We start from the raw sequence: 20794 nt of genomic DNA on the forward strand, positions 1-20794 counted from the left end.
TAATGTCTCCAAATCTTAAGCGCAAAGATTACCGTTGCCAACTCCTGATAATGAGTAGGATAGTTAACTTCATGTGGTTTAAGCTGTCGTGATGCATAAGAAACCACTTTACCCTCTTGCATCAGCACACAGCCCAACCCTACATGTGATGCATCACTGCATACGGTAAAATCTTTTCCAGACTCCGGCTGAATCAGTACAGGTGCCTCGGTCAGAATTTCTTCAGCTTCTCAAAAGATTCCTGTTGTTTCTCAGTCCAAACAAACAGTACTCCCTTCCTTATAAGCTTTGTCAAAGGTGCTGCCATCATAGAAAATCCTTCCACAAACCTTCTATAGTACCCAGCTAAACCCAGAAAACTTTGAATTTTGAAAACTGACCTCGGTGGCTTCTATTCTAGAATCGCTTCAATCTTTCGAGGGTGCACCTTGATCCCTTCAGTAGAGACAACATGCCCCAAAAAAGTTACCTCTCTCAACCAGAACTCACACTTACTGAATTTCGCATAAAGCTCCTTCTCCCTCAGCACTTGCAGCACAATACGAAGATGCTCATCATGCTTCTCCTCAGTTTCAGAATAAACCAGAATATCATCGATAAAGATGACCACGAATTGATCCAAGTATGGCTGGAACACTTGATTAATCAGATCCATAAATGCCGCAGGTGCGTTCGTCAACCCAAATGGCATAACCAAGAACTCATAGTGACCATACCGAGTTCTGAATGTCGTCTTGTGAATATCCACCTCCTTAACCCTCAACTGATGATACCCAGATCGAAGGTCAATCTTGGAAAATACTGAAGCTTCTCTAAGTTAGTCGAATAAATCATCGATTCTCGGCAGTGGGTACTTGTTCTTAATCGTCAGTTTGTTCAACTGTCGATAATCGATGCACATCCACATTGACCCATCTTTCTTCTTTACGAACAACACTAGTGCTCCCCGCGGAGACACACTTGGTCTAATGAAGCCTCTATCCAATAACTCTTGAATTTGGGCTTTCAGCTCCACCAACTCCTTCGGTGTCCCCAAACAGATATATATATGTGGCGAAGCCACCAGATTGCAGCGAGGCTGCCAGATATTGTGACGAAGTCACCAGAACAGATATAAGTGGCGAGGCCACCAGATTGTAGCGAGGCTGCCAGAACGCTTCCTCCATCAATATAAACCCATGTCCCATGCAACAGAAATAATATGTCATGGCATACGTGTACAGAAACAGGACACCATACTTTTCAAAAAAAAATAACCCTAGGGGTAAAATCATAATTTTGCATGCATAAGGGTATTTCAGTAATTATTACCTATTACTAAGGTTTCATACTCATTCTAACGTTTACCAAGTAATTAGAAGTACTTACCTCGTCTTTTTACTAAAGTGGGCCCGTTGGCCTATTGGCCCGTTTTCGGCCCATTAAGCCCAAAAATATCGTTGTGCACAAAAATGCACACTCTACACTCTAATCATCCAAATGTACCATATTCATTAACAACTGTCTCACGAGCGCTCACATGCTCGCGAGTTTACAAAATACCAACGTTTCGGTATTTCGGCTTTTACCGATTCAGTCTAAGGGAGGGTGTCGTTTACACACCTGGTTGATGACGATTGATGACGATATCTCCCACGCGATAATCCTGTTAGGAGACTGCAGTTAATCTGTGCTCCAAACACTCTTAGCTGACGCCCAACCCAAACGAGTACGTCACAAAGCGAAAGGGATCAGCCAAGAAGGGTATGCCTACTCTCCTCATGGTTGCTGTATTTAAAGCCAGCTCTCCTTCTACTCTTATGTTAGCTTCCCGATGTGGGATTCCTCCATCACCAGAGTTTAAAACCAACACCAACTCTTTCCATCCCAACATAGCAAAATAATCAACCTTTGCGTGCCAAGGGATTCAAACCAAAGTCTTCTCACAAGCCAACTCACGCCACCACCACTAGGCTATCAAATCATTTGTGTCATAAATCCAACACATTAAACTTTAAAGCGTACCTACTTGCTTTCCAGATTTATTGAAAAGAAAAACCAAAATATATTTCAAGAGCCAAGACTTGAACCTTGGACCCCTTGCTTCCTCTATGGCGTCACTTCCTTGTCCCCTAAGTGGCGCCACCTTGCCACTACACCACACTCCTTTTCATGTCATCTTTTACCCTTTTACTCTTAAAAGCCCAAACACCAATTGCATCACCTGTTCATAAAATTAAAATTTCGAAGACTACCACAGATTTAACTTGTTTGGGCCTTCCAAAGGCCCACTAACCTATTAAAATATATATTTTAACCAACCAGAATACACATAAATTTTAAAAAAACACAGAAACATAGAAAACCCAAAAATTGGGGCGTTACATACTTAATACCTTTAAACAATGAACTCAACTTTTACACTTTACGCAATTTAGTCCTTTTTACCGAATTGAGAATTTAAACGGTAAATTTTCTTTAAGAAAGTTTCACATAATTAATCTATCATGCCGTAGACCTTATAAAAATAATAAAATAAATATTTTTACTGTAACGCCCCCACGCTTGAGACCGTCGTCGGAGTCGAGTATGAGGTGTTACTAAGCTTAATTTAACATTTTTAGAACTTTGGATTATTTGTTTCTACATTCACAGCTTTTAAGCTACTTGCGTCACAGTCACAAGAAAAATCATATCTCGAGTTACGAAACTCGAAATCAAGATCCGTAAATTTTCCCTAAATCCAGACTCATATACCTATCTACTAATTTTTTTATAAAATTTTTGGTAGGGCCAATTAGTACAGTTTATTAGTTAAAGTTACCCCTATTTCAGGACTTGACTGGTCTGCCTCTGTTTACTACGAACCACATTTTTCTCTGTACAAAATTCATATGACTATGAGGTTTGTTTCTCCTAAAACTAGACTCAATAAGGATTCTGAGGATATAAAATACACCATCTAATTATATCTTTACAATTTATGGTAAATTTCTAAAGTAGGAACAGGGGATTCAGAAACTGCTATGACCCTGTTTCACTAAAATTCAAATATCTTCTAACATATAATTTATTTACCTGTTTCATGTGAAACTAGACATAATAATCTTCAATTTGATATGTAGTCCATCACCAAATTCAATTGCTATGATTTTTAGTAAATTTTCAAACTCGCGTCACTATTGCTGTAGTATTCTGTTTATGGCAAATTTCATCCCTCTTATGAGTTTTTATGCACTAAGTATCTTAATAATTTTCCTTATCATCAAACATAATCTAAACTTACCATTTTCATAATTTATCATTATCAAATATTTTCTCAACCATTCTATCACCATATCATAAGATCATTTACACAAAATAAGTATATTGCTATACATGCCATACTTAAATTTACAAGCCATTTACCAAAAATCTTCCGGATAGTGTGACTGAGCCTTCGACCTATCCCGACTCCTGAACTGGCTTGTCCAAAACTACAATGAGTAAGAAGGAGGGAGTAAGCATAAATGCTTAGTAAGTTCATATGTAAATAATAAATAACATAACAAACAATCAAACTAATCAACATTAGCATATATCATCAACACACTTATCACATTTTTTAATCATTTTTCATCATCTTATTACCTTATCGTGGTTGTAATCAACACTCAACCCGAGGGTTAAATACATACCTGTCCAAAATATCCATTTCTCATCACTTACCAATACGTCTCTTTTCATCTCGAGTATTCCTCCATTTGAGTAAAACTTTACCCGTTGAACACATCGGAATATAATTCGGATACATGGATAATTTGCATATAAGTGCCACATATTCAATCAAGCCATCATGTAACCCGCCCATAAGCGAACTCGGACTCAACTCAACGAGCTCGGGCATTCGCATCCATAAGTGAACTCGGACTCAACTCAACGAGTTCGGATGCCTAGTTACATCTCACGAACTCGGACTCAACTCAACGAGTTCGGACATTCGCATCCATAAGTGAACTCGGACTCAACTCAACGAGTTCGGATGCTCAACCATCCTAGTGACATGTCACTTGTATCCTAATCTATTCCTAAGGTTCAAACGGGATTTTCCTCGAACACTTATCCTTGCCGTCTTCCGTAGAATGCCGAAATCAATACTCGGTAACAATTATATTTAACAAGTAGCTCACACAATTTACATATTATTTGAAATTAACCACAAAGCATACATTTCATAATGAAATTCAGCATAACACATAATTAATATCAATAACCTAAAAATAACAATTATTTTACATTATTTACACATGAACTTACCTTGGTACCAAAATACAAAGATTTTGCAATTTAGCCCACAATCTTTTCTTTTCCTCGATTGAGGTCGATTCCACGTCTTTCTTGATCTAAAATAACACATTTAGCTCATTTAATACTCACATTATCAAATTAATCCTTAACTCAAATTTTGGCAAAATTACAATTTTGCCCCTAAACTTTTGCATATTTACATTTTTGCCCCTAGGCTCGGGATTAAACTTTATTCCTTATTCTTATGTTTTACAACACGCTGATCACTTTTCTCTTCTATGGCAACATCAAATTCTCACTCTAACATGTACTTGTGACTATTAGGTATTTTTACCGATTAATCCCTTTTACTCGTTTTTGCTTAAAATCGAGTAGTACAAGTTGTCTAACATAATTTAAAACCCCATATTCTATCATAAAACATCAAAATACACAAATTTCACCTATGGGTATTTTTCCAAATATAAACCCTAGGTTGAATTATTGCTAACATAAGCTTAATCGAGCTACCGGGATTCCAAAAACGTAAAGAACATTAAAAACGGGGCTTGGAATCACTTACTATGGAGCTTGGAAGCTTGAAACAAACCCTAGTTATGGAGAACCCTTGAAATTTTGGCCTAATGAAGAAGATGGACAAAAATTGGCTTTTAATTTTGTTTTTAATTCATTTTAATAACTAAATGACCAAAATACCCTTACTACTAAACTTTCCAAAAATTCCTTCCATGTCCTAATTTTTTCCATGAACTTAAAATTGGTCAAATTTCTATTTAAGACCTCCTCATTAATATTCCAAAACAATTTCATACTAAAAACTTCTAGAATGCAAGTTTTGCAACTTATTCGATTTAGTCCCTACTTTTAATTTAAGCACTTTAGGCATAGAATTTCATCATGAAATTTTCACAAAATCATGCAATCATATCATAATCATCAAAATAATTATAAAATAATTATTCCTATCTCAAATTTGTGGTCACGAAACCACTATTCTGATTAGGCCCTAATTCGGGATATTACATTGACTTTGAATTTGGGGTCTGAAAACCACTGTTCCTATTTGGCCTAAAAACGGGCTATTACACTGGCGGCTTACTCAATTGAATCGGATCTATCACTTGCAACACAGTTGGGATTTGTTGAGGAATAGGCGGGGGTAGAGGTTGTTAAGCAGCTGGATTCATTAAAACGAATTCCATGAACCACTCACTCATCATTTGCAAGAAGGCTTGTTTAGCCTTTCCCCCTTGACTACTTGAAATCAGCCTAGAATCAGCCGGCGCTGCCCCTTGAGCGGGAGCGGGTGCATTACTTTCCACATCATCAGCTAAAGCTTGATCGAGATCCATTTTCTATATGAAAACACACTTTACTCTGTCAGGAATCATCACACTATCACAATTTATATATGTGGCATGTATAGCTAGACTCTCACATGCTACGTTAGTCCAAGAATCGACTAAATTGTAGCTCTGATACTAATAAAATGTAACGCCCTTAACCCGTATCCGTCATTAAAATAGGGTTACGAGGTATTACCAAATAATACACATCATTCACAAACTTTTATGCATTCATAATCTAAATTCATTCAATTCATTGACATTGTCCCTTATAAGGTCCTACGAGACCTTAAAACATGCTTAAAAGAGGTTCATAACAAAACCGATAATATTTAAAGACTTCAGGAAACTTATAAAAATTTCATGCATTCAGGGGTCATGTAACAGCCCTGTTTAGACCCTAGTCGGAACAGTGGTTTTGGGACCACAATTTTGAGTTAGAAAAATATTTTAATATTATTTTCTATGTTAATAGCATGTGAATTGTTATGTGTGAAAATTTCGTATGAAAATTTTATCGTTTGCGTGTCCGATTTTATAAAAAGGACTTAATCGCATAAAATGCAAAAATGGCTATCTATTTGTTAAAGTATTTAATTGCTATGGTTTATTAAAGTGAAAGTCCTTATAAAGATATTAGACCATTTTTACAATAATGGATGATAGTGGAGGGGTAGTTGGAGTATTAAATAATTTTGAAGGTTAATATAGTAAAATAGCTAATAAGTGTTTTAATACATAAAACAAAATAAAATAATTTGGCTTCATTATCATCTATTGCTGAAAGTTAAAAGAAAAAGAAGCCATTGAAGCTTCAAAGTATTCGGCTATTGCATGAGTTAATAGGTAAGTCTATTTTGCTCGATTTTTGATAATTTCTATATTTTTGAGGTTATTGCTTTGTGTTCTAGCTAGCCCATGCTTAAATTTCAGAATTTGATGATGATTTTGAGATATGCCATTGATGCTTTTGTGAGATTTATGATAATAGTTGATGAAAAATGAAAGATATGTTGTAACGCCCAGAGTTTAGGTCCTAGAAGTATTAGGTCTTGAGCATGGGAACAGTTAGGAGGCTGCATATAAATATTTAGTTGAGCAAGAAAGTGACAAAAATGCATGTCTGCTTCAGTGGTTATGTGTCCTGGGAAAAGTCTGAGAAGTCTTGGGTTCAAGCCTTAGCTTGTGCAAAAAGTTTTGTTTTATATGGATAAACCCCTGTCTCTAGCCAGTAGGCTTTTAAATAAATGTGGGTATTTCATGTCAGAAAGGGCCTGCTGGCCTAAGGGATAAGTGGCGTGTTGTTGTTACCTGAGGTCTGAGGTTCAAGTGTTGCTTAGAGCAATGGCATGTTTTAGTTTGCTGCTGGGGCCGTAGGGGAGTTTTAGTTAACCCGAACTACTGAAGAGATGTAGTGGAATTTGAATTAGGTGGTTGAGGGAGGAGTGGTCAGTTTTGAGTGGGGAGGAAATTGTGGAATTTTGAAAGGAGGGGGAGAGTAGTGCCGAATTTGAACTTTTGACTTTGGGATATTCGATTTTGGGTTGGTTTCTCTCTTCACTTTCGGTTTCTGCCAACATTTTTGGCTTTTTTCGCTTCTTGGAGGCCGAATAGTGTTGGGGTTCATTAGAGTATTTTTCTTTCTTTGCTTTTCGACTTTGTTCTCCCTTTTGGCTATATTTCCCTTGTTAGTCAATTCCCTTTTCTTCCTCTACTCTTTTACCAAGCATGCTCTCCCTTTTGCCTTTTGCCGAATACCCTTTTTCCCTCACACTCAATTCTTTTCTCTTTTCATCTTGCACGTTTCTTGGCCGAATATTGATAGGTAAGTCTCTGCTTTACTTCTATCCCCTTGCGGCTTCATGCTCTCCCTTTCTGACGTTTTCCTTTATCCCTACTATTCTTTTCTCCCTTGTCTCTGGTGCTGCCGATTTGGCCATTAAATCTTTCTTATCTTAGTGCATCCTTTTTTTTGTTTGAGACAAGGAGTGCGTTCCTCCTCCGTTGGTTATGCGTCGGTAAGTGAAGGGTAGGTTATAATGATTTTTGGTAGTTGTTGCTTGGTGATAAACTATGTTTTTTATTTCTTGTGTTTCCATTAGTGACTATGCTTTATTTTTAGCAGCAAATTGTGTGGATTGAGACCCTTACCATACCTCTTCGTAAGCAAACAAAGTTGAGGCGTTAGGAGTATGTTTCGATCACTTGTAATTGAGTAAAGTTGTGGGGTTAGTTTTATTTCGACCATTAAGGTGATTAATGGGGTGTGTATTGATCAATATTTAGGTTCGGGATTCTTCTGAAGTGCTTACGAGCCATATTCGACACAGGTGTGTAAACACAAATCTAAAATCATAAATTGGCAAAAAGTCGAAAAGTGAGATTAGTCGACACCACACCAGCGTGCGACTACTCGTGTGGTAACTTGTGTGACTAAACATGGGCGTATGGTCGACGACGCCGTCATGAGCGATTTCGTGGGCCGAGGCCGTATTGGGCCATTTTGGCCAAATTGGGCCGTGTGGGCCCCACGAGCATGTGGGCCCACACAGGTAAACCACACGAACGTGTGGAGAATATTGGGCTAGGCTATATAATCCATACAGCCAAGGTCATTTCTGGGCTGTGGGGGCCATATCGGCATGTGGGCCCACATGGGCCCGCAATATAGGCCGTGGGCCCATTTTCACTGTTTGACTGTTAAGGTTACACGGGTCGCCTAAGACAACTATGGACCTACTGTTGGGTCAGTAAGTTTACCTAGACCCCCTATATAGGATAAAATGACTATTTTACCCTTACACGATAAGATGACTATTTTTCCCCTATGTGATGTATATATATATGTACATGTATGACTGTATTTTTGCATGTTATTTAAACTGTAATGGATACATGTATTATTATATGATATAACAGGACGTGATTGTATGATGCATTGCATGGGGATGGGTTTATACTGATCGGAAAAAGTGTACTGAAAGGCTTTGAGCTTAAATTTCTGGTAGCCCAGTTGTAAATTAATGTATAGTGTTGCTTTCGGTACTTTCTAGAGTGTAGGAATGGGTGGGTTGATTATATCCCCACATAGAGTGTAGGGTTGGATGGAGTTGAAGTGTAGTGGCTGGATGGGTAGAACTTATATACTGTTTAAATTGTTACTGCACTGATTATTGTTACTGTAATGGGCCAAGGCCCAAACACATGATTGTTTCTGTATTTAGAAGGGCTAAAGCCCAAACTGATATTGTCACAGTTACTAAAAAGGGCTTAGGCCTAGACTATGCTTGTTTCTAACTGTTTTCTTATATGGGATTACACACTGAGTTTTCGTACACTCACCCTCCTGTTTTAATTGTACAGGTAATCCATTGTAACACCCCAAACCCGACCCAGACGTTATGGCTGAATCTGACGTGCCACATTGGAGTTGAAAACCCACGTTCCGTTTTAGTGTTTTAAAAACCATATATTTTGTTGAGTTAACAAAGTGTATGGAAGCTGGGCACCAGGTAGGTATCCGAGACAGAGGAGGTAAGCCATGAAGGCTACTTAAGTACCAAGCTCTTTGATTGGATCCAATCCTAGACATGCCCACAACCAAAGCCACACTTTGTTATATCGAGTTTAAATTTGTTTAAGTGGACGTCTTTGATAAATCGATTCATCGTGGCGTTGAGATATTTTGAAAACAAGTATCACTTTGAAAACACGTCCTAAGTCTAGCCCATTTGAATAATTATCAACCAGGTTTGAAGTTATTAAAAATAAAATAATCTTGAAAAGAAATAAAAGAAAAGTTAAAAATGGCCTTATTACAACCCAAAAATAAATAATAATTAAAGGAAATTAAATGAAAACTAACGTTTATTTAAAAGTCCGAAGGCGATCACCGTGGCTACTCTAAATCCCCTCCAGCCCAAGTCCCCACATCAAGGCTCACCTTCAAGGTTAAGGAAAGGGGGGTGAGTTTGGAAACTTAGTGTGCAACAAGCCCCTTTCAGAGCCCAAAACAATAACAGCCTGTTGGACCTAAGCCCAAATCCAATCTCAAACATGTACTGGGCGATAGCCCTTTTCATATTTCATATTTCATAACACTGGGCCGAAGCCTTTTCAAATTTCATATTACTGGGTCGAAGCCTTTACTGTAAACGGTATGGCCCATAGGCCCATTTCAATATCACATATAATGTCAATGAAAGAATGCAAGCCCATTTGGGGAGACTACTCAACCCACCATCCGCTACTCTCCACCCGTACCAAACAACACACCATGTGGGGATTAACTCAACCCACCCCGCCATAACTCTCCACTGGCAGCATAGCTGCTTTATCATATAACTGGAGGCCTAGCCTCTTTAAGTAACTGGGGCAAAAGCCCTTTTTATAAGTGGGGCATAAGCCCTTTAATAACTGGGGCATAAGCCCTTTTTCACTTCCTCCATTCATATAAAAACCCAACCCAATGCATTTATGAGTACATCATGTGCATATCATACATATCATGTGCATATCATACATGTCATGTGCATATCATACATACCATGTTTATCAAAATCCCATTTATTAAATTCATACATAAACCCTAGGGGTATAATGGTCATTTTTACCTAGGGGCAAAACGGTCATTTTCATGTTATAAGGGTAATCTTGTAATTTTACCAAAAATAGGGTTTCCATGTTCATTAACGGTTACTAACAATTCATGGGTGCAAACAGTGATTTTGGCCCATTTTTATCGAAATCTAGTTATTGGGCCTAAAACCCCTAATGGGCCCTACTTAGCCGATTTTGTCATCTAGGCCCATTTATCCTATATCTATAATAGTATTAACAGTTTTAACATGCAATTTAACAGATTTTCGTTTTCTACCAATTTTTCCCAAATAGGCCCGAAAGCCTATTGGGCCCTATTGTAGCCCCTTGAGGCCCAACTTATCGTGAATGCCAAAAATCACGTTCTTACCGTTTCCAATGTTCCTGATCATCATCTCAATGAATCTAACTAACTAATGAGCATTCGCTTGCTCACGAGTCCTCGAAATGCTAGAATTTCGACATTTCAGCTTTTCGGCATTTATCGCTTTACGCTTATGAAAAAGGGTTCGTTACACACCTGTTTGGCGATATTCCTCGACGAGATATCCTACACGATTTCTGCTATAATCCATCTTTAATAATCAGTTTCCCATAATTGAACCAAAAAAAATCATCTAATACTAATACTTACACATTCGGCCACCATCCATAATGGCCTTAGGAATCTTACATTTGTCGCGATTGATGACTAGGTCTAGCCACTCCGGAGATCCAAGCTACCCCAAGTCGACACTACACCTTGCTGCTCCACTAAATAAACCACAAAAAATATTAACAGAAGACCCCATAAAGCCTATACCCATATTCGGCCATCTCTCTAAATAGTGGGGTTTCGGCTTTTGGCCAAAAGTTACTCTAGGAATTGTTTAGAGTTCGAGCACTTACCACAGTTTTTCTCCTCTTGAATCTGGATGCCTAAAAGGTAAAGGAATTGAATGCCAACAATTGAAAAGGAAAGAAAAGTTTGCTGGTCACAAAGAATTGGCACCCCCTATCTTCACTGATTTCAGCTTTTGCAGTATTTCGGCAGAAGTAGAGATTAAGGAAAGAAATAATAAATGAGTAGAGGAAAGTAATGGGCTAGTTTTTGAAAAAGAAAATGGAGAAAAAATGAGGGAAAAGATGGTAGATTCGGCTAGGGAAGAAGAAAGAAGAGAAAAACTAAACCAAAAGAGAAAACGGCACAGCTAAGACCCTAATACCGAAATTGCTAACCTAATACCCCTCTGCCGAAATCCCCTCTCTAACCCCTTCCAATCGGCTAAGCTATATCCTTCTCTCAAATCACTAAAATCTCTCCCCTTATCCCTCCTTAATCCATGCATCTGACTATTTCAAACTCTCTCCCACAGAGTTCCATCCAGCTTTAAACTCTAGCATGCACAAGCATAAAAATAACATTACCTTTGCCATTCCAGGGAATCGAACCCAGGTCTTCCTCTATGCTCCACACGCCATTTTTTTGGAGCTTAGTGACATCACCCTTGCCACTTTACCAAGGCTCGTTTTGTGATACACTTACCCACAACTTTATATAAGGGCACCTCGCCAGAACCCCTAACTCCTAAGTCCAAAATTTTAAAATTCTACTGGGTTTCGGCCAACTCATGGGCCTTCCACAAGCTCATTTACATACCCAAATTATGAATTCCATAATGACATACCAAATTTTAGAAACTTACTTAAAATATCAAGAATCGCGAAAAACCCAAAAATCAGGATGTTACAACTTTACCCTCCTTAAAGAAATTTCGGCCTCAAAATTTACCTGATCCAAACAGTTGAGGGTACTGCTGACGCATTGCCTCTTCGGTCTCCCAAGTAGCTTTTTCCTTGCCATGGCTCCTCCAAAGTACCTTCACTAATGGGACTGACCTCCTTCTCAACACCTTGACATCGCGATCAAGTCTTGGCACAGGTTCCTCTTCAAAGGTCAAATCCGACTGTACTTTGATTTTGGCAACTGGCATGACATGAGTTGGGTCAGAACGATATCGCCTTAGTATGGACACATGGAAAATATCGTGAATACGATCTAGCTCTGGAGGTAACTCTAGCTGATATGCCACCGGCCCTATCCGCTTAATGATTCGGTATGGCCCAATAAACCGTGGGCTCAACTTACCCTTCTTACCAAATCTCAAAATCTTCTTCCAAGGCGAAACTTTCAAAAAGACCATGTCCCCTGCAGCATATTCAATATCCTTACGTTTCAGATCGGCATAAGACTTTTGTCAATCTGCTGCCTCCTTTAACCGATTCCTGATCACCTTAATCTTGTCTTCAGTATCGACTACCAACTCTGGCCCAAGTATTTGCCTTTCCCCCAATTCTGCCCAACAAGTAGGCGAACGACACCTTCGCCCATATAGTGCCTCATATGGAGTCATCTGAATACTTGCTTGGTAACTGTTGTTATATGCGAACTCCGCCAATGGCAAAAGGTCCTCCCAGCTGCCTCTAAACTCAATAGCACAACCCCTCAACATATCCTCTAAAATCTGAATAACCCTCTCTAATTGCCCATCCGACTGATGGTGAAAAGCCGTACTGAAATCCAATCGCGTTCCCAATGCCTCATGCAACTTCTGCCAAAACCGAGATGTAAACCTTGGGTCTCGATCCGAAATTATCAATGCTGGCATACCATGAAACCGTACTATTTCAGCCACATACAATTTGGCCAACTTCTGAAGTGAGTAATCGGTTCAGACAGGTATGAAATGAGCAGATTTCGTGAGTCTATCCACAATCACCCAAACCGAATCCTTCTTAGAAGGTATCAACGGCAACCCACTTACAAAATCCATAGTTACCCTTTCCCACTTCCAAAGTGGTATCTTTACCGGCTGTAACAATCTCGAAGGTAGTTGATGCTCGGCCTTCACTTGTTGACATGTCAAACATCTCTCTACAAATTCGGTCACTTCTCGCTTAAGCCCAGGCCACCAATATTGCTCTTGCAAGTCCCGATACAACTTACTCCCTCCTGGATGCATTGCACAAGGTCCATTATATGCCTCTTTCAAAATCATCAATCTCAAGTCGAAGTTTTTCGGCATACAAATTCTTCCTCGAAAACAAAGAACTCCCTCACTATTTAACCCAAAGTCCAGATTCTCCCTCTTCTCAACTTACTGAAACCAAGAAACCAACGACTCGTCCTCCAACTGTTGCTTCTTAATTTGTTCTACCCAAGTCGGTCTTACTTGCAACTCAGCCAATAAACTTCCGTCGTCATACAAACATAGACGAGCAAACATCGCCTTCAACTCTTTCACAGCCCTTAGACTTAGCCCATCAGCCATGACATTTGCCTTACCTGGATTGTACTCAATCGAACAGTCATAGTCCTTTAACAACTCTATCCACCTTCGCTGCCTAAGATTCAACTCCTTTTGAGTCAGCAAGTACTTAAGACTCTTGTGATCCGTATAGATGATGCATTTCTCCCCATACAAGTAATGCCTCCATATCTTAAGTGCAAAGATTACCGCTGCCAATTCCAAGTCATGCATCAGGTAGTTCACCTCGTGCGGCTTAAGCTGTCATGAAGCATAAGCGACCACTTTACCCTCTTGCATCAACACGTAGCCCAAACCTACATGTGACGCATCACTGTACACAGTGAAATCCTTACCAGACTCTAGCTGAATCAACACTGGCGCTTCCGTCAAAACCTTCTTCTGCTTCTCAAAAGCCCCTTACTGCTTATTTGTCCAAACAAAAGGTGCTCCCTTCCTTATAAGTTTTGTTAACGGTGCTGCCAACACCGAAAATCCTTCCACGAATCTCCGATAACAACCGGCCAACCCAAGAAAACTTCAAATCTCTGTTACCGACCTCGGTGGCTTCCATTCCAAAATTGCTTCAATCTTTCGAGTGTCCACCTTGATCTCCTCGGCACACACAACATGCCCTAAGAAGGTAACTTCTTTCAGCCAAAACTCGCACTTACTAAACTTTGCATAAAGTTGCTTCTCCCTTAACACTTGCAGCACTACACGAAGATGCTCATCATGCTTCTCTTCCATTTCTGAATACACCAAGATATCGTCAATAAAAACGACTACGAACTGATCCAAGTATGGCTGGAATACCTGATTCATCAAATCCATGAATGTTGCCGGTGCATTAGTCAACCCAAAAGGCATTACGAGAAACTCGTAATGATGTATCGAGTCCTGAATGCCGTCTTATAAATATCCACTTCTTTAACTCTTAATTGATGATATCCTGATCGAAGGTCGATTTTAGAAAATACCGAGGCTCCTTTTAATTGGTCGAACAGATCATCGATTCTTGGTAACGGATACTTATTCTTGATCTTCAGTTTATTCAACTGTCGATAGTCAATACACATTCGCATAGTCCCATCTTTCTTCTTTACGAACAGTACCGGTGTGCCCCATAAAGAAACACTGGGTCTTATAAACCCTCTATCCAACAGTTCCTGAATCTGAGCCTTCAATTCCACCAATTCCTTTGGTGCCATCCTATAAGGCGCAATGGACACAGGAGCTGTTCCAGGTAATAAGTCGATTCCAAACTCGACTTCTCTGCTCGGGGGTAATCCAGGAAGTTCATTTGGGAATACATCCTAAAATTCCTTAATAGTCCTAACCGACTCTACCGTTATCTCCTCAAGTCCCGTTTGACTTACAAGGGCCAAGTACGCCTCACAACCTTTCCAAATCAACTTCTTTGCAGCACAATCCAACGTCGCCTTGTGCTTAGCTAACCAGTCCATTCCCAAGATAAGATCAAAATCCCCAAATGGCAGCTCCATCAAATCTCCTTCAAAAATTCTACCTTAACCGAATGTCCCAACGGCCCGGAGTCACTCCGATATAGACCCCCTATTCACCGTCCCAGTACTAGCTCCAGCAACTCTTTCTAAAACCCTTAACATGGCTTGGGACAAAGCGTCATCCCCCGCAGCCCGATCATAGGACCCAGTCTCCGTTGCTGGTGGCACAGATGCCTCCTCAGCTAGCCTATGCCCTGAGGATGAAGATTCAGCTTGCACCCTTCCGCGACCACGTCCGCGGCCTCGTCCATGAACTCCTCTTGTACTCATATCGACTTATCTGATTTACGAATTTTATGAAATTAGTATAATGTTCCACTGTTTATTAAGAAAAATGTCTTATGGAAATGTAACAGTTCAAGAATTGTTTTCGTATCATCGTAGTCTAGCCACAGTCTCATTTCTACCGTTTCACAGTTTAACCCTATCTACAGCATCATAGTAGAGTCTCAGCCCTATTCATAATATCATATCATTATCATATATAGTAAAGAAAATATACTTACAGACTTGGTGCCGGGGATTCAGTGCGCCACTTCTTTCGCCAATCCATTTAAAACTTGAAAACCATGTTTTTGATCACCGACAACAGAAATTTGAAAACTTTGATTTGAAAACTCCCTTTATTTTGAACTATTGATTTAAAACAGAAAAACTTGTACCCTTTTAACATATATTCTCCGCAAAACATCTTTAAAATGAACTTTTTAAAAACCATTTCCAAAAATACCCTTCTTAGGCCTAAATTTTCGAAAATTTTCAGACCCGATCTACAGCCGAGTTGTTGCAACCAGACTCTGATACCAATAAATGTAATACCCTAAACCCGGCCCAGACATTATGGCCGAATCTGACGTGCCACATTGGAGTTGAAAACCCATGTGCCGTTTTAGTATTTTAAAAACCATATATTTTGTTGAGTTAACAAAGTGTATGGAAGCTGGGCACCAGGTAGGTCTCCGAGACAGAGGAGGTAAGCCATGAAGGCTGCTTAAGTACCAAGCTCTTTGATTGGATCCAATCCTAAACATGCCCACAACCATAGCCACACTTTGTTATATCGAGTTTAAATTTGTTTAAGTGGACGTCTTTGATAAATCGATTAATCGTGGCGTTGAGATATTTTGAAAACAAGTATCACTTTGAAAACACGTCCTAGGTCTAGCCCATTTGAATAATTATCAACCAGGTTTGAAGTTATTAAAAATAAAATAATCCCGAAAAGAAATAAAAGAAAAGTTAAAAATGGCCTTATTACAACCCAAAAATAATAATAATTAAAGGAAATTAAATGAAAACCAACGTTTACTTAAAAGTCCGAAGGCGATCACCGTGGCTACTCTGAATCCCCTCCAGCCCAAGTCCCCACATCAAGGCTCACCTGCAAGGTTAAGGAAAGGGGGGTGAGTTTGGAAACTCAGTGTTCAACAAGCCCCTTTAACAGCCCAAAACAATAACAGCCTGTTGGACCTAAACCCAAATCCAATCTCAAACATGTACTGGGCCATAGCCCTTTTCATATTTCATATGTCATAACACTGGGCCGAAGCCTTTTCAAATTTCATATTACTGGGCCGAAGCCTTTACTGTAAATGGTATGGCCCATAGTCCCATTTCAATATCACATATAATGTCAATGAAAGAATGCAAGCCCATTTGGGGAGACTACTCAACCCACCATCCGCTACTCTCCACCCGTACCAACCTACACACCATGTGGGGATTAACTCAACCCACCCCGCCATAACTCTCCACTGGCAGCATAGCTGCTTCATCATATAACTGGAGGCCTAGCCTCTTTTAATAACTGGGGCAAAAGCCCTTTTTATAACTGGGGCATAAGCCCTTTAATAACTGGGGCATAAGCCCTTTCATAACTAGGGCATAAGCCCTTTTTCACTTCCTCCATTCATATAAAAACCCAACCCAATGCATTTATGAGTACATCATGTGCATATCATACATATCATGTGCATATCATACATGTCATGTGCATATCATACATACCATGTTTATCAAAATCCCATGTATTAAATTCATACATAAATCCTAGGGGTATAATGGTCATTTTTACCTAGGGGCAAAACGATCATTTTCATGTTATAAGGGTAATCTTGTAATTTTACCAAAAATTAGGGTTTCCATGTTCATTAACGGTTACTAGCAATTCATGGGTGCAAACAGTGATTCTGGCCCATTTTTAGCGAAATCGAGTTATTGGGCCTAAAACCCCTAATGGGCCCTACTTAGCTGATTTTGTCATCTAGGCCCATTTATCCTATATCCATAACAGTATTAACAGTTTTAACATGCAATTTAACAGATTTTCGTTTTCTACCAATTTTTCCCCAATGGGCCCAAAAGCCTATTGGGCCCTATTGCAGCCCCTCGAGGCCCAACTTACCGTGAATGCCGAAAATCACGTTCTTACCGTTTCCAATGTTCCTGATAATCATCTCAATGAATCTAACTAACTAATGAGCATTCGCTTGCTCACGAGTCCTCGAAATGCCAGAATTTTGACATTTCGGCTTTTCAGCATTTATCGCTTCACGCTTATGAAAAAGGGTTCGTTACACACCTGTTTGGTGATATTCCTAGACGAGATCTCCTACACGATTTCTCCTATAATCCATCGTTAATAATCATCTTCCCATAATTGAACCAAAAAAAAACACATCTAATACTAATACTAATACTTACACATTCGGCCACCATCCATAATGGCCTTAGGAATCTTACCTTTGTCGCGATTGATGACTAGGTCTAGCCACTCCGGAGATCCAAGCTACACCAAGTCGACCCTACACCTTGCTGCTCCTCCACTAAATAAACCACAAAAAATATTAACATAAGACCCCATAAAGCCTATACCAATATTCGGCCATCTCCCTGAATAGTGGGGTTTCGGCTTTTGGCCAAAAGTTACTCTAGGAATTGTTTAGAGTTTGAGCACTTACCACAGTCTTTCTCCTCTTGAATCCGGATGCCTAAAAGGTAAAGTAATTGAACGCCAACAATTGAAAAGGAAAGAAAAGGTTGCTGGTCACAAAGAATCGGCACCCCCTATCTTCACTGATTTCGGCTTTTGCGTATTTCGACAGAAGTAGAGATTAAGGAAAGAAATAATAAATGAGTAGAGGAAAGTAATGGGCTGGTTTTTGAAAAAGAAAAGGGAGAAAAGATGAGGGAAAAGATGGTAGATTCGGCTAGGGAAGAAGAAAGAAGAGAAAAACTAAACCAAAAGATAAAACGGCACAGCTAAGACCCTAATACCGAAATTGCTAACCTAATACCCCTCTGCCGAAATCCCCTCTCTAACCCCTTCCAATCGGCTAAGCTATATCCTTCTCTCAAATCCCTAAAATCTCTCCCCTTATCCCTCCTTAATCCAAGCATCTGACTATTTCAAACTCTCTCCCACAGAGTTCCATCCAGCTTTAAACTCTAGCATGCACAAGCATAAAAATAACATTACCTTTGCCATTCCAGGGAATCGAACCCAGGTCTTCCTCTATGCTACACACGCCACTTTTTTTGGAGCTTAGTGGTGTCACCCTTGCCACTTTACCAAGGCTCTTTTTGTGATACACTTTACCCATAACTTTGTACAAGGGCACCTCGCCAGAACCCCTAACTCCTAAGTCCAAAATTTAAAAATTCGACCGGGTTTTGGCCAACTCATGGGCCTTCCATAAGCCCATTTACATACCCAAATTATGAATTCCATAATCACATACCAAATTTTAGAAACTTACTTAAAATATCAAGAATCGCAAAAAACCTGAAAATCAGGATGTTACAACTTTACCCTCCTTAAAGAAATTTCGGCCCCGAAATTTACCTGATCCAAACAGTTGAGGGTACTGCTGACGCATTGCCTCTTCGGTCTCCCAAGTAGCTTCTTCCTTGCCATGGCTCCTCCAAAGTTCCTTCACTAATGGGACTGACCTCCTTCTCAACACCTTGACATCGCGATCAAGTATTTGCACAGGTTCCTATTCAAAGGTCAAATACGACCGTACTTCGATTTCGGCAACTGGCATGACATGAGTTGGGTCAGAACGATATCGCCTTAGTATGGACACATGGAAAATGTCGTGAATACGATCCAGCTCTGGAGGTAACTCTAGCTGATATGCCACCGGCCCTATCCGCTTAATGATTCGGTATGGCCCAATAAACCGTGGGCTCAACTTACCCTTCTTACCAAATCTCAAAATCTTCTTCCAAGGCGAAACTTTCAAAAAGACCATGTCCCCTACAGCATATTCAATATCCTTACGTTTCAGATCGGCATAAGACTTTTGTCGATCTGCTGCCTCCTTTAACCGATTCCTGATCACCTTAATCTTGTCTTCAGTATCGGCTACCAACTCTGGCCCAAGTATTTGCCTTTCCCCCAATTCTGCCCAACAAGTAGGCGAACGACACCTTTGCCCATATAGTGCCTCATATGGAGCCATCTGAATACTTGCTTGGTAACTGTTGTTATATGCAAACTCCGCCAATGGCAAAAGGTCCTTCTAGCTGCCTCTAAACTCAATAGCACAACCCCTCAACATATCCTCTAAAATCTGAATAACCCTCTCTGACTGCCCATCCGACTGAGGGTGAAAAGCTGTACTGAAATCCAATCGCGTTCCCAATGCCTCATGCAACTTCTGCCAATGCCGAGATGTAAACCTTGGGTCTCGATCCGAAATTATCGATGCTGGCACACCATTCAACCGTACTATTTCTGCCACATACAATTTGGCCAACTTTTGAAGTGAGTAATCGGTTCGGACAGGTATGAAATGAGCAGATTTCGTGAGTCTATCCACAATCACCCAAACCGAATCCTTCTTAGAAGGTGTCAACGGCAACCCACTTACAAAATCCATAGTTACCCTTTCCCACTTCCAAAGTGGTATCTTTACCGGTTGTAACAATCCCGAAGGTAGTTGATGCTCGGCCTCCACTTGTTGACATGTCAAACATCTCCCTACAAATTCGGTCACTTCTCGCTTAAGCCCAGGCCACCAATATTGCTCTCGCAAGTCTCGATACAACTTACTCTCTCCTGGATGCATTGCACAAAGTCCATTATGTGCCTCTTTCAAAATCATCAATCTCAAGTCGGAGTCTTTCGGCATACAAATTCTTCCTCGAAAACAAAGAACTCCCTCACTATTTAACCCAAAGTCCAGATTCCCCCCTTCTCAACTTACTAAAACCGAGAAACCAACGACTCGTCCTCGAACTGTTGCTTCTTAATCTGTTCTACCCAAGTCAGTCTTACTTGCAACTCAGCCAATAAACTTCCGTCGTCATACAAACTTAGACGAGCAAACATCGCCTTCAACTCTTTCACAGCCCTTCGACTTAGCGCATCAGCCACGACATTTGCCTTACCTGGATGGTACTCAATCGAACAGTCATAGTCCTTTAACAACTCTATCCACCTTCGCTGCCTAAGATTCAACTCCTTTTGAGTCAGCAAGTACTTAAGGCTCTTGTGATTCGTATAGATGTGCATTTCTCCCCATACAGGTAATGCCTCCATATCTTAAGTGCAAAGATTACCGCTGCCAATTCCAAGTCATGCATCGGGTAGTTCACCTCGTGTGGCTTAAGCTGTCGTGAAGCATAAACGACCACTTTACCCTCTTGCATCAACACGTAGCCCAAACCTATATGTGACGCATCGGATTACACAGTGAAATCCTTACCAGACTCTGGCTGAATCAACACTGGCGCTTCCGTCAAAACCTTCTTCTGCTTCTCA

This window comes from Gossypium hirsutum, chromosome A11, assembly GCF_007990345.1.
Source record: "Gossypium hirsutum isolate 1008001.06 chromosome A11, Gossypium_hirsutum_v2.1, whole genome shotgun sequence".
Lineage (NCBI taxonomy): Eukaryota > Viridiplantae > Streptophyta > Magnoliopsida > Malvales > Malvaceae > Gossypium > Gossypium hirsutum.